A 7,399-nucleotide genomic window follows, 5' to 3' on the forward strand; every position below is an offset into this window, starting at 1 on the left:
TTCAGTCGTGGTTTTTTCTAGTGTTTAATCCCCACCCCTCAAAGTACTATCTTCTTCACCCAAATAGGTACTTAAATAAATATAAATAGCTTCAATTTGTGTAGCACAATTATGTTTTAACCGACACTGAATGGTTCATGGCGATGTTTAATGGTACGTGACCATACCACGCTCAGCTGGTCACGGCACAATTAATAGTAACCATATAAGAAACTATGTGGTATATAAGTTTTGAATAGGGGTCATTGTTTTTGAGTTTGCTTTTGAAATAGATCGATATAGGTTGTAGGCTGTCAAAGACTGTTGTGGTACTAATTAGTTATTTTTTTGAGGATCTGTTTTTTTTCTAATTTTGCTTCTCATCCGGAAAGTAATTAAGTCTGTCTGTGCTAATCAAGTCTCGCTTATACGCTTGCTTCAAAGAAAAATATTGATTTCAACTGTAAAATTAAAATGTTACTCATAGTATGAATGTCTTTTTGATAAGATATATAATTTCTCAAAAATGTTAGACTCTTACACAACAATATCTACCTAAAAACTGTATGACCCTATTTACATTAGGGTTGAACCTCAATAAACACATGACTAATATTTAAATACCAAATTCCAATTCCAAGTAACGTCAGCTGCGAAACATTAAAGGTTCCTATCACATTATTTAGCAGTCGTAATAATAAAAAGTCAATAAAGTCATAAACTCCGCATCTCCTGTGGCTAACCTAATGGCGGCGTTTACTTTAACTGTTCTAAACAAATAAAACGATCTAATACCATACCCACATTATGAGATTGTGGGAAAGTGACAGCGCACTACAGGGTGTAGAGTGGCATCTCTCTTCCACAACTGCAAGTATATTAGTTTAAAAAGTGTTGGCAGACCTCCGGAACTGTGAAATATAACTGTAACAGGTGGATTATCACGTTTTTTTTTTATATACTGCCAGTTGTGTGCCAGCCCTGAGTAATTAACAGCGTTTAATATCCAACCTGCTGTTCGCGTGTCAATTTATTTAAGTTTTTTCTTCTTAATTTAAATGTTTGAACAGTTTGAACTAGTTCAGTTGGTCAAGATTGGTGATTATTTTTTTAAGTAACGAATTCGATTTATGAATTGTATGTTAAGTTAGGGGTTATAGTTACAAGTAATGCATACTTAGTATACGTTTAAGAATTAAGATTTCTTTATTTATAACTTTATACAAAATTGTTAAGTATTTATTTTTATTATTGTTTTTGTACCTTAAACCTAAGTATTAAAACTGCAGAATATTTACGCTTAGTTTTCAATTTGGCTGTGTTTAAGCTGCCAAAAGCAATAACGTTAAAATATATAATTTATTTATTATGAGCAGCTCTATTAATAAAATACATGAAAAGTGAATAAGAAAAAAAAACTATTTACATTGAAATATCAAAATTATTTTTATCCCTAAGGCTTAATACGGTGATCGACAAACTCTTTGCGACTGTGGTGTCTCGCTTTCGTGTTAGCGGGCGGGAGAGAACATCACAATCAACCACCGTACTCCAGGAGCCTGTAAAAGTTTTTAACACAATATTATAAAGCAAAGCAATATTTTATTTTAATAGAGTTTGACACCCGGACTCAAAACAGGTATTAGTGGATGGATGGACAGGCATCGAACCAGCTACACGTCGCGCGCTCTGTTTGGCATGGTGTCCCGTAACACTCGGTTTACTGTGCAGTCAAATATTAATTCTCAGTTATCTTACTCTAAGTATTGTTATTGTAACTTTAAATGTAAGTCATTGATTTTTGTTTTGAAATATACTTTAGACAGCGCTTATTAATCACCTGACACGACTCTTACACTCGAAACTTAATATACATTTTCATCCATGCATATATCATATACCTATTTTTTTATTAGTAGATACTTACATGAACAAATACTATTATACTGGCTTAAATTAAATACTTTTCCTGTACTATAGCTGGTTACAGAATCTTATATCAGAAGCCAATGAGGCTGTAGAATATCGCTTGCGTGTTTCGGAAGCGGTGTCGCGGGAAGCCAACACCGTCACCATGTACTGTACTCCAAGAGTCAGGGAAGATAATTTTGACCTATGTTTTTATATATTGTTTTAAAAGAAATTTCCTACAATTAAGTACACGATAGACAAGTTGCAATAGAATCCAGTTTTAGGCATTTAGGCAGGAAAAACCGAAATGCCTAAAACTGCTGCTTTTTTTGAAAAGCAACGTGCATCAAGCAGCGTGCTGTTTTTTTAAAAATACCTTTCCTATTGTTGTGTTGCAGATGAATTAATATTCCTGATTTTTATTATTATAAAGGAAAAACGCATTCATCAAAATAAATTACAATAGTTTATCTCAATTCTGTCACTAACATACCTCATAAACGCTCCAACCACAAAGAACCACTCAATAACTTCCTCATTTAATAACTCCAGCATGCAAGCCATAAAATTAATCACAAACTCCGCAAGCACCTTCTCCTATCCTATATATCTGCTGCGTCAGCTCGCGATCCTATCAGCGACGTCAATTGCCCGTGCCAAATGCCACTTCCCGATCTCCCCCTCCCCCTTTCACCAATATCCCCTCTCCCCCCACCGTCTACCGAGAACGTCTTATCGTTGAAGGAAAAAGCGAACGTGATTGAATGTTTCCGCTGATTTCATGAAACAGATAATCTTTGTGTGAAAACACAATGCTTGGATGATGATTGGAATACTGATGGGAAATATGGATGGGATTGAATAAGAGGTTCTCGGATCGCGTTTTTAAGGTAGCGGTTGTTATTTCAGTAACTTCATACTCACTACTTCTTTATAAATTGTATCATGTACGTCGTAGTTAAGTTTTTTCGTATTAACATAATTTTGCCATCTACATCAATACATTTAGAGTTTTCTTCGGTATGGTCGTTGCTGTTAATATTAAATTATTTTTGAAATTTAAATTGTGTTATGTCGTGATTACTCTTAAACAACTTAATACGTATGTGTGCATATGAAACTGTTCTTAAGTTACCAATTGTGAGTTTACGGGTGATATTGTGTACTTACAACTAAATGAGCATTATCTTTTTCATTTATTGTATGAAAATGTTGATAAATGTTATTCATTGTTTGTCATGAATTCAGCGTATATTCAACTTCTAGCCATCTACCTACTATGAGTCCATTGCATCAAGTCCCACAGTTGCAACAATTGCCATCGAGAATTAACGCGTGTCAGCTCAAATCGAACTCCCTTCTGCAAGGAACGATCGATTATCGTTTCACGGGTTAATTGCGATGCGTTTAAACAAAAAGTCTGGCCGTCGGCCTGTTGCCTAATGATGCCATAAAGTCGAAATTATACGCTCCGTTAATTCGACCAACCGTTGTTTCTCTATACGTTTGTTGGGTTCATTGCGTTTGTCTCGCATGGCGCGGGTGAAGGCTGGTTTGTGAGCTTCGGTTTGGTAGGAGTTATGAATCGACATACCTTTCGGAACGGGTTTTAAAGTGACTGTTTTTTTTTTATCCAGTACATATGATCACGCTGAAATTGTCAGGTCATGCTTAACGATTAGACTAAATCTAAGTTACAGTTATCAGAAATGTTACGCTAACTAAACTTAAAATGCGCTATTTAAAATGCCGTGACAGAATTTCTCTCAAACCACCTTAAATCAAAGGCAATCCCAAAAAAATCTAATATAAAATCCCGCACGTTAACATAATGTTGGAGCAAATGGAGCAGTACGGACGTAGCTATCGCATATTGAAAGAGGCGGGATCCGTGACAAAGTTGTATTATCTGTGGCGATAAGGGCGAATCCCATTTATACGGAGGCTATTGCGTCGAGGCGCCGATCCGTGGAGACGCAGCCCGCGACTCAACCGCGCTTTCCCCGCATCGTTTTATGAGCCTCCTAGGAAAATCCGCGCGTAAAAACCTAATACGGATTTAGAACGTGTTACGTGGAATGTATGTATTTAATTTTGAGTTCGGTGGAGGTTTTTCTCTTATAGTTTGAATGAGTTTTTTTTTCAACTTTGAAAAACGAACCGATCTTATAAATGATAACACAATTCTATACTTTACACCCTGTCCCTCAGCTTCAAGATTGAGATTGAGCTAAAATAGGATTTTCGTATACCTAGTCGAGTATGAACCATAACCCATTTATTAGTTACCTCAGCAGAGTTACTGAAAACGGACTTGATAACGCTAGTTTGAGGGGTAAAGAGGTTCCCAAATTTATAAAATTAAGATCCGGTCTTTAAAATGTTGTTATCTATTTACATTTTAGATTCATAGCAAAACTGTTAATATGAAAAATAATCGGATTACATACGCACGTAAAAGTTTTTAGTAAAAATCCCACCACTTACGTGGTAACTAACCGAGCCTTTGAAAGGAATACCGTGCATATAAACCGAATAAAAAAAATACACAAAAATCTCGACCAGATTTTCGTGTGGTCAGCGAAAAAAAACCCGGAAAAAACTATCATCCGTACGCTGGGCGCGCGACTTTATAGCGGCGATAACGAAGCCGGCAGATTGGGGCTTGAACGATTCACTGCTATCTGCCCTGCGTGGCGTTCTGCGTATAAACTGAATGTTCGGAGCTGGGCGAAATCTTTACTTAAATGTTACTGATATACATAAGGAGTAAGGGAGATTGTCTGTATGGGTAAATTGAAGAAGTGTAGAGAATTTTTTTTTCGTGATTCGGAATATGACTGGAAAGTTTAAACAGCCAATACGCAATAATAAAATTTGTATGGAACGATTAGATAAAATAAAAATATGTGTTAAAAAAGTAATTCTAAAACAGCCTGTCGTGTCCAATTGAACTTATCCTACATTGATAAAATTTCAAAGAACCTTTCAGCAAATAAAACGTATTCAATAAAAATCACAGAAATAAAATAACCGGATACGTCCGTTCTAATTTTAAAACTTCCAAACTTCTAAATCGCATAAAAATGGCCGCACATACAAGCGTACATCCGACTTTTTCTAAAATCTAAATTTGAAATGTTTGACACGTATCGCAGTGCGGGTGACTGGCCATACACGGTTTATATGAGGCCATACACTGCTTTACACTGATATGCAATGTGTCAGTTTGACGAAGGTCACAGACTCCAGACTGCCCACGTGCCGACATCGATACCAGGTTTTTTCTTTTTTTGAACCGTGATATGACGTATGAGTAGCTGATCGTTGGACAGATCGGTGAGGTTTTGTTTTGACATTGCGTTAATCTGACTTGAAATAATTTGAATAGCAGTTCAGGAATTGAAAATTTCTAGTTTTGAAAAATTAAGTATTTTAGGCCGGTTTTGCTCTAAGAATAGAGATAATTCTCTATTGTTAATAAGTATGTAAATACTCTTTTCTAGTGGCTACTCAGGAGAAGGAGTTCAAAATTTTAGGAAACTCGTTATCACTCTCATTTTTTTATCGTGGATTTACAAGACTCTAGTTTAGTAGCTAGACTACGAGTTGTTAGACCTGAAAATATGTTTATGAATGTACAATTCTTGGTTGATGTGAAAAGTGTACGAGCTCTGAATCAAAATTATTTGCAACCAGTGCAGCTTAAATGAATACTTATTAAATTACATATCTATTGTAACGTACGCGTAATAACTAAGCATATGTATAATACCGCTGCCTCGCTGACCATTTTTTGGACTCCATTGTTCAATTCGGATCAGTTTTCTACATGACATTTCAATGCGACTGTTCGCTTGTCGAATTGCAAATCTCGAGCAGATGTTTATTCAACGCATTCACAAAAATTATCGCAACAACAAAATCTAAATCCATACACCATAACTAATTATATCCACCATGTAATAGTGTGTCGGAGATGTATTGTTCAACGGGGCTATTGTAAGAAGCCGAATTACTAACCTACTTTTGGGGATATCTTTGGCAAAAAAATGTTCTTGAGATATCACGCTTTTTCGGTTTTCAATGCGAGTTATATTTTCTTTTGTGTGTTGGGTATTAGTGAGCGATATTTAGTTTCGTCGGTGTATCGCTGTTTGTTGCGATCCGAGGCTCGGTATTACAAAAGTTTGACGGGTGACTCGTCCGATACGGTATCGATTTAGCTCGGCCGCATCCGATTCTCTTCGTTTATTTTTACGAAATCGGACGTATGTAGGTTTTCGGGTTTGCGGTGCAACTGTGTCCAGTTAGTACTAGGTGGTCTGTTCGAATAAAAATTTCGCGTTGTTGTCCATTTTTATTGAGATTTTTCTATTTCCCGTGTCAACAAGCGGACGTGGTTGGAATTCCGATGCAAGATTTTTGAACAAATTTGTACAACTTTACGTTTTATTTGTTAACTTAACAAGAAACCTCTCTATTTTTAACAAGATAAATAGTATACTGCTTTTCTGAATCAAGAATTAAATTCCATTGATAATTGCAGCCTGTTAGACGAACTCTCAACAAAATAACAATACTTGTGTTACAAATTCTTTAATTCAATATGTCCTAGCAGTGAGTTGGGGACCAACGCTATTCATAAATATTAATAAACGCATGGCATTCATAAACCGTTTACATATACATACACACATGTACTCACCTACATTTATATGTAGCCTTTTAAACTTGCGCGGTATCCATTCGATTGCAAAAATACGCTGAAAATTCAGGATGAAAAACCTTTTATATGAAGCTCATATAAACCTATTAGTTCGATATTGCTGATTTTTTACATGTAGGTTGTTAGTGATGTTTAAGTTTATACAAACCAATATTTTTGTTTTTAAGATGAAATGCAATTGAAGCACGTAGATGTGATACTGTGGAGAAAAGTAAAAAAAAAACTAATTATAGTGTCATGAGAATAATACCAGCCTATATACGTCCCACTGCTGGCAGCCCTCTTCCTGTATTGGGAAGATTTTAATCATTGATCACCACGCTAGTTCGGTTTCCAAATCTTTTTCATATTCAATCTGTCCATCGGTTAGCGGTCTTTAAAATCTAAATACTTGTACGGGACCCCCAGTGTCGTGAGTTCGACTCGCACTTGTCCGGTGTTTTCTAAGTAGCTGAACAAACGGAATATAAAGGGTGCTATCCAGGTCTACAAATATAATTATAAAACAACAGAATTTAGCCCTAAATTAAAATCATCATTATGCCTTTAAAGTATGTATCGGAAGGACCATTTTCCCACGTTTTTATCTCCTAATATTCTATTGCTTTCATATCATATCATAAGTTTATTTCAATGTACAGACACTATATCAATCGAACACCTAGTATAACAATATAACATACCTGTAGGTATAATTAGGGTATCTCTTAGCAAACACAGACGTCGGCCGTGTTTGCATCGGCCGGGCGGCTTGATTTAATAGCCGACGTATAAATCTAT

The sequence above is a fragment of the Trichoplusia ni genome, chromosome 26, assembly GCF_003590095.1.
Source record: "Trichoplusia ni isolate ovarian cell line Hi5 chromosome 26, tn1, whole genome shotgun sequence".
NCBI classification, from domain to species: Eukaryota; Metazoa; Arthropoda; class Insecta; order Lepidoptera; family Noctuidae; genus Trichoplusia; species Trichoplusia ni.